Below are 8,762 nucleotides of genomic sequence, written 5' to 3'. Positions count from 1 at the left end.
TATATATTACAGAAGAAGTAGGCGTGAATTGAATAGAAAAACAGTAGTACTTTGCATTAATTCATGAAGAACAACAGAGCTCCACACCTTAATCTATGGTGTGTAGAAACTCCACCGTTGAAAATACATAAGTGAAAATAGTCTAAGTATGGCCGAATGGCCAGCCTCAAAGGCCTCAAAACTAAGCGTCCAAAGATCGTGTTTTTTTTTATACAATAGTAAAAGGTCTTATTTGTAGAAAACTAGTAACCTAGGGTTTACAGAAATGAGTAAATGATGCAGAATCCACTTCCGGGCCCACTTGGTGTGTGCTTGGGCTGAGTATTGAAGCTTTCACGTGTAGAGACTTTTCTTGGAGTTAAACGCTAGCTTTTGTGCCAGTTTGGGCGTTTAACTCCAGCTTTCATGCTAGTTCTGGCGTTTTGACGCCAGAATTTCTATGCTGACTTGGAACGCCGGTTTGGGCTATCAAATCTTGGGCAAAGTATGCACTATTATATATTCTGGAAAGCCCAGGATGTCTACTTTCTAACAAAATTGAGAGCGTGCCAATTGGGCTTCTATAGCTCCAAAAAATCCACTTCGAGTGTAGGGAGGTCAGAATCCAACAGCATCTGCAGTCCTTTTTCAGCCTCTGAATCAGATTTTTGCTCAGGTCCCTCAATTTCAGCCAGAAAATACCTGAAATCACAGAAAAACACACAAACTCATAGTAAAGTCCAGAATTGTGATTTTTATTTAAAAACTAATAAAAACATAATAAAAACTAACTAAAATATACTAAAAACATACTAAAAACAATGCCAAAAAGCGTATAAATTATCCGCTCATCACAACACCAAACTTAAATTGTTGCTTGTCCCCAAGCAACTAAAAACAAAGTAGGATAAAAAGAAGAGAATATACAATGAATTCCAAAAATATCTATGAAGACCAGTCTTAATTAGATGAGCGGGGCTATTAGCTTTTTGCTTCCGAACAGTTTTGGCATCTCTCTTTATCCTTTGACGTTCAGAATGATTGGCATCTATAGGAACTTAGAATTCAGATAGTGTTATTGATTCTCCTAGTTCAGTATTTGATTCTTGAACACAGTTACTTTATGAGTATTGGCCGTGACCCTAAGCATTTTGTTTTCCAGTATTACCACCGGATACATAAACGCCACAGACACATAACTGGGTGAACCTTTTTAGATTGTGACTTAGCTTTGCTAGAGTCCCCAATTAGAGGTGTCTAGAGCTCTTAAGCACACTCTTTTTGCTTTGGACCACGACTTTAACCGCTCAGTCTCAAGTTTTCACTTGAGACCTTCACGCCACAAGCACATGGTTAGGGATAGCTTGGTTTAGCCGCTTAGGCCAGGATTTTATTCCTGTGGGCCCTCCTATCCACTGATGCTCAAAGCCTTGGATCCTTTTTATTTTACCCTTGCCTTTTGGTTTAAAGGGCTATTGGCTTTTTCTGCTTGCTTTTTCTTTCTCTTTCTTTTCTTTTTTTTTTTTGCCTCTTTTTTTCTGCAAGCTTGTCACTACTTTTTCTTGCTTCAAGAATCATTTTTATGATTTTTCAAATCATCAACTAGCATTTCTCCTTTTTCCTCATTCTTTTAAGTGTCAACAATTTTAACATTCATGAACAACAAATTCAAAAATATGCACTGTTCAAGCATTCATTCAGAAGGACAAAAAGTATTGCCACCACATCAAAATAATTAATCTGTTTTAAAATTCGAAATTCATGTACTTCTTTTTCTTTTTCAATTAAAAATATTTTTCATTTAAGAAAGGTGATGGATTCATATTCATAGCTTTAAGGCATAGACACTTAGACACTAGTGATCATGTAATAAGACACAAACATAAATAAACATAAAGCATAAAAATTCGAAAAACAGAAAATAAAGAACAAGAAAATTAAAGAACGGGTCCACCTTAGTGATGGCGGCTTGTTCTTCCTCTTGAAGATCTTATGGAGTGCTTGAGCTCCTCAATGTCTCTTCCTTGCCTTTGTTGCTCCCCTCTCATGACTCTTTGATCTTCTTTAATTTCATGAAGGAGGATGGAATGCTCTTGGTGCTCCAACCTTAGTTGTCCCATATTGAAACTTAATTCTCCTAGGGAGGTGTTGATTTGCTTCCAATAATTTTGTAGAGAAAATTGCATCCCTTGAGGTATCTCAGGGATTTCATGATGAGGAGTTTCCTCATGTTCTTGTCCATGAGTGAGATATCTTGTTTTCTCCATCCTTTTCTTAGTAATGGGCTTGTCCTCATTAATGAGGATGTCTTCCTCTATATCAATTCCAGCTGAATTGCAGAGATGACAAATGAGATGAGGGAAGGCTAACCTTGCCAAAGTAGAAGACTTGTCCGCCACCTTGTAGAGTTCTAGGGATATAACCTCATGAACTTCTACTTCCTCTCCAATCATGATGCTATGGATCATGATAGCCCGGTCTATAGTAACTTCAGACCGATTGCTAGTGGGAATGATTGAGCGTTGGATGAACTCCAACCATCCCCTAGCCACGGGCTTGAAGTCATGCCTTCTTAGTTGAACCGGCTTCCCTCTTGAATCTTTCTTCCATTGAGCGCCCTCTTCACAAATGTCTATGAGGACTTGCTCCAACCTTTGATCAAAGTTGACCCTTATAGTGTAGGGATGTGCATTTCCTTGCATCATGGGCAAGTTGAATGCCAACCTTACATTTTTTGGACTGAAATCTAAGTATTTTCCCCGAACCATTGTAAGCCAATTCTTTGGGTCCGGGTTCACACTTTGATCATGGTTCTTGGTGATCCATGCATTGGCATAGAACTCTTGAACCATTAAGATTCTGACTTGTTGAATGGGGTTGGTGAGAACTTCCCAACCTCTTCTTCGAATCTCATGTCGGATCTCTGGATATTCACCCTTTTTGAGCTTGAAAGGGACCTCGGGGATCACCTTCCTTTTGGCCACAACTTTATAGAAGTGTCTTGATGCACCATTGAGATGAATCTCTCCATCTCCCATGACTCGGAGGTGGAAGCTTTTGCCTTTCCTTTCCACTTGCTAGAGGTTTTTCCGGCCTTAGGTGCCATAAATGGTTATGGAAAAACAAAAAGCAACGCTTTTACCACACCAAACTTAGAAGGTTTGCTCGTCCTCGAGCAAAAGAAGAAGGAAGAGTGTAGAGGAAGAAGAAATAGAGGAGATGGAGGGGGGTTAGTGTGTCGGCCAAGGGGGAGAAGTAGTGTTTAAGATGTGTGAAAATGAAGGGGTGAAGATTGGTTTATATAGGAGCGGGGAGAGGGTAATGTTCGGCCATGTATGGGTGGGTTTGGGAGGGAAAGTGGTTTAAATTTGAATGGTGAGGTAGGTGGGATTTATGATGGATGGATGTGGATTGGTGAAGGGTTTATGGAGAAGAGGGTAGGATTTGATAGGTAAGGGGTTTTTTGGGGAAGAGGTATTGAGGTGATTGGTGAAGGGTATTTGGGGAAGAGTATTATGAAAAAGTGTGAAGAAGAGAGAGAGTGAGTTGAGGTTGGTAGGGATCCTGTGGGGTCCACAGATCCTGAGGTGTCAAAGATTTTTCATCCCTGCACCAATTAGGCTTGCAAAACGCCCTTTGCTGCCAATCCTGGCATTAAACGCCAGGTTACTGCCCCTTTCTGGCGTTTAACGCCAACTTCTTGTCCTTTTCTGGCATTAAACGCCAGTCTGGTGCCCATTTCTGGCGTTAAACTCCCAGAATGGTGCCAGACTGGGCATTTAACGCCCATTCTGCTGCCCTTACTGGCGTTTAAACGCCAGTAGGCTTCTCCTCCAGGGTGTGCTATTTTTTTCATTCTGTTTTTCAGTTTGTTCTTGCTTTTTCAATTGTTTTTGTGACTTCACATGATCATCAATCTATAGAAAACATAAAATAACAATGAAAAATAGAAATTTAACATAGATAAGTAAAATTGGGTTGCCTCCCAACAAGCGCTTCTTTAATGTCAATAGCTTGACAGTGGGCTCTCATGGAGCCTCACAGATACTCAGAGCATGATGATGGCCTCTCAACACCAAACTTAGAGTTGTTTGTGGCCTCCCAACACCAAACTTAGATTTTGAATGTGGGAATTTTGTTTGACTCTGTGATGAGCGGATAATTTATACGCTTTTTGGCATTGTTTTTGGTATATTTTTAGTAGAATCTAGTTACTTTTAGGGATGTTTTCATTAGTTTTTATGTTAAATTCACATTTCTGGACTTTACTATGAGTTTGTGTGTTTTCTGTGATTTCAGGTATTTTCTGGCTGAAATTGAGGGACTTGAGCAAAAATCAGATTCAGAGGTTGAAGAAGGACTGCTGATGCTGTTGGATTCTGACCTCCCTGCACTCAAAGTGGATTTTTTGGAGCTACAGAACTCGACATGGTGCGCTTCCAATTGCGTTGGAAAGTAGACATCCAGGGCTTTCCAGCAATGTATAATAGTCCATACTTTGGCCGAGTTTAGATGACGTAAAAGGGCGTTGAACGCCAGTTCTACGCTGCTGTCTGGAGTTAAACGCCAGAAACACGTCACAAACCAGAGTTGAACGCTAGAAATACGTTACAACCTGGCGTTCAACTCTAAGATTGACCTCTACACGTGTAACACTCAAGCTCAGCCCAAGCACACACCAAGTGGGCCCCGGAAGTGGATTTATGCATCAATTACTTACTTCTGTAAACCCTAGTAACTAGTTTAGTATAAAGAGGACTTTTTACTGCTGTATTAGACATCTTTGGATTATCTTATGATCCTTTGATCACGTTTTGGGGGCTGGCCATTCGGCCATGCCTGGACCTTTCACTTATGTATTTTCAACGGTAGAGTTTCTACACTCCATAGATTAAGGTGTGGAGCTCTGCTGTTCCTCAAAGATTAATGCAAAGTACTACTGTTTTTCTATTCAATTCAACTTATTCCGCTTCTAAGATATTCATTCGCACTTCAACCTGAATGTGATGAATGTGACAATCATCATCATTCCCCCACGAACGCGTGCCTGACAACCACTTCCGTTCCACCTTAGATTGAATGAGTATCTCTTGGATCTCTTAATCAGAATCTTCGTGGTATAAGCTAGATTGATGGCGGCATTCATGAGAGTCCGGAAAGTCTAAACCTTGTCTGTGGTATTTCGAGTAGGACTCTGGGATTGAATGACTGTGACGAGCTTCAAACTCGCGAGTGCTGGGCGTAGTGACAGACGCAAAAGGAGGGTGAATCCTATTCCAGTATGATCGAGAACCTCAGATGATTAGCCATGCTGTGACAGAGCATTTGGACCATTTTCACAAGAGGATGGGATGTAGCCATTGACAACGGTGATGCCCTTACATAAAGCCAGCCATGGAAAGGAGTAAGACTGATTGGATGAAGACAGCAGGAAAGCAGAGGTTCAGAGGAACGAAAGCATCTCTATACACGTATCTGAAATTCTCACCAATGATATACATAAGTGTTTCTATCCTTATTTTCTATCTATTTATTATTTATGTTCGAAAACTCCATAACTATTTGATATCCGCCTGACTGAGATTTACAAGGTGACCATAGCCTGCTTCATACCAACAATCTCCGTGGGATCGACCCTTACTCACGTAAGGTTTATTACTTGGACGACCCAGTGCACTTGCTGGTTAGTTGTATCGAAGTTGTGAATGAAAAACGATTTATTAAGACGTGCGTACAGAGTTTCTGGCGCCGTTGCCTGAGATCACAATTTCGTGCACCAAGTTTTTGGCGCCGTTGCCGGGGATTGTTTGAGTTTGAACAACTGACGGTTCATCTTGTTGCTTAGATTGGGTAATTTTCTTATTATTTTCAAAAAGTTTTCAAAAAAAAAATTTCAAAAAAAAAACCTTTCAAAAATTTCTCCTTTGTTTTCAAAAAAAATTTTTTTTTTTAAAATAAAAATATTTTCAAAAATATATTTTTCTTCAGAATTTTTAAGAATGAATTCTAGTGTTTCATGAAGCATGTTGAAGCCTGGCTGGCTGTAAAGCCATGTCTAATTCTTCTGGATAGGGTATGTCAGGCGTGTCATGTCTGAGTTACATACTAAAGCTTGGCTGGCTATTAAGCCATGCCTGACCCTTTGATTGGAGCTTTAGTTTAAAGAGCATAAGATTCCTGGAATTCATATTAAAAATTTTGGAATCCTTATTTTTCTTTTTTTCAAAATGATTTTCGAAAAAATTAAAAGAAAATACAAAAAAATCATAAAATCATAAAAATCAAAAAAATATTTTGTATTTCTTGTTTGAGTCATGTGTCATGTTATAAGTTTGGTGTCAATTGCATGTTTTAAAATTTGCATAAAATTTTCGAAAAATTCATGCATTCATGGTGTTCTTCATGATCTTCAAGTTGTTCTTGGTAAGTCTTCTTGTTTGATCTTGATGTTTTCATGTTTTGTGTCTTTTCTTGTTTTTCATATGCATTCTTGAAATCTTAGTGTCTAAGCATTAAAGATTTCTAAGTTTGGTGTCTTGCATGTTTTCTTTGCATATAAAATTTTTCAAAAATATGTTCTTGATGTTCATCATGATCTTCAAAGTGTTCTTGGTGTTCATCTTGACATTCATAGCATTCTTGCATGCATTCATTGTTTTGATCTAAAATCTCCATGCATTGAGCATTTTTAGTGTTTTTCTCTCTCATCATTAAAAATTCAAAAATAAAAAAAAATATCTTTCCCTTTTTTCACTCATAAATTCAAAAATTTGAGTTGACTTTTTCAAAAAACTTTTAAAATATAGTTGTTTCTTATGAGTCAAATCAAATTTTCAATTTAAAAATCTTATCTTTTTCAAAAATCAAATCTTTTTCATTTTTCTTATTCATTTTCGAAAATTTTAAAAATATTTTTCAAAAATCTTTTTCTTATCTTTATCTCCTAAGTTTCGAAAATAACACCATCAATTAATGTTTTGATTCAAAAATTTCAAGTTTGTTACTTACTTGTTAAGAAAGATTCAAACTTTGAGTTCTAGAATCATATCTTGTGATTTCTTGTGAATCAAGTCATTAATTGTGATTTTAAAAATCAAATCTTTTTCAAAACTAATTTCAATCATATCTTTTCAAAAATATCTTCTTATCTTATCTTTTTCAAAAATTTGATTTTCAAAATATCTTTTCTAACTTCTTATCTTCTTATCTTTTAAAAAAATTGATTTTCAAATTTGTTTCAACTAACTAACTAACTTTTTGTTTGTTTCTTATCTTTTTCAAAACCACCTAACTAACTCTCTCTCTCTAATTTTCGAAAATATCTTCCCCCTTTTTCAAAATTTCTTTTTAATTAACTAATTATTTTAATTTTTGATTTTAATTTTCGAAAATTACTAACCTTTTTCAAAAACTATTTTCGAAAATCACTAACTCTTTTTCAAAAATAATTTTCGAAAATTCTCCTTCTCTCTCATCTCCTTCTATTTATTTATTCATCTACTAACATCTCTTCCTCACATCACTCACCAAAAATCCGAACTCCCTCTCTCTCTCTGAGTTCAGATTTTCTCTTCTTCTTTTCTTCTATTCACACAGGGACCTCTATACTGTGGTAAAAAGGATCCCTATTATTATTATTATTATTATTTTTCTGTCCCTCTTTTTCATATGAGCAGGAGCAAAGACAAGAATATTCTTGTTGAAGCAGATCCAGAACCTAAAATACAACAGTCCAGAGACAACCTTTCAGAAATTTTCGAACAAGAAGAGGAGATGGCAGCCGAAAATAATAATAATGCAAGGAGGATGCTTGGTGACTTTACTGTACCTAATTCCAATTTACATGGAAGAAGCATCTCCATTCCTGCCATTGGAGCAAATAATTTTGAGCTGAAACCTCAATTAGTTTCTCTGATGCAGCAGAACTGCAAGTTTCATGGACTTCCATCTGAAGATCCTTTTCAGTTCTTAACTGAATTCTTGCAGATCTGTGATATTGTTAAGACTAATGGAGTAGATCCTGAAGTCTTACAGGCTCATGCTTTTCCCTTTTGCTGTGAGAGACAGAGCTAGAATATGGTTGGACTCTCAACCTAAGGATAGCCTGAACTCTTGGGATAAGCTGGTCAAGGCTTTCTTAGCCAAGTTCTTTCCTCCTCAAAAGCTGAGCAAGCTTAGAGTGGATGTTCAAACCTTCAGACAGAAAGAAGGTGAATCCCTCTATGAAGCTTGGGAAAGATACAAGCAACTGACCAAAAAGTGTCCTTCTGACATGCTTTCAGAATGGACCATCCTGGATATATTCTATGATGGTCTATCTGAATTGGCTAAGATGTCATTGGATACTTCTGCAGGTGGATCCATTCACCTAAAGAAAATGCCTGCAGAAGCTCAAGAACTCATTATCATGGTTGCTAATAACCAGTTCATGTACACTTCTAAGAGGAATCCTGTGAGTAATGGGACGCCTATGAAGAAGGGAGTTCTTGAAATTGATACTCTGAATACCATATTGGCTCAGAACAAAATATTGACTCAGCAAGTCAATATGATTTCTCAGAGTCTGAATGGAATGCAAGCTGCATCCAACAGTACTCAAGAGGCATCTTTTGAAGAAGAAGCTTATGATCCTGAAAACCCTGCAATAGCAGAGGTAAATTATATGGGTGAACCTTATGGAAACACATATAACCCATCATGGAGAAATCATCCAAATTTCTCATGGAAGGATCAAAAGCCTCAGCAAGGCTTTAATAATGGTGGAAGAAATAGGTTTAACAGTA

The 8,762-nt window shown here is 37.4% G+C and overlaps 1 non-coding gene across 1 annotated transcript; it reads right to left on the bottom strand.

The window, feature by feature from the left end:
* Nucleotides 1–8,149: 8,149 nt before the first annotated feature.
* Nucleotides 8,150–8,257, bottom strand: LOC112761567 (small nucleolar RNA R71). The gene has a single exon (XR_003181956.1). It is a non-coding gene; the product is annotated as a small nucleolar RNA R71 (small nucleolar RNA).
* Between the last annotated feature and the right edge of the window lie 505 nt (nucleotides 8,258–8,762).

Source organism: Arachis hypogaea, chromosome 16, assembly GCF_003086295.3.
Source record: "Arachis hypogaea cultivar Tifrunner chromosome 16, arahy.Tifrunner.gnm2.J5K5, whole genome shotgun sequence".
In the NCBI taxonomy this organism is placed as follows: Eukaryota; Viridiplantae; Streptophyta; class Magnoliopsida; order Fabales; family Fabaceae; genus Arachis; species Arachis hypogaea.
The sequence above is the reverse complement of the archived record's forward strand: the minus strand, read 5'-3'. Positions and strand labels throughout refer to the sequence as shown.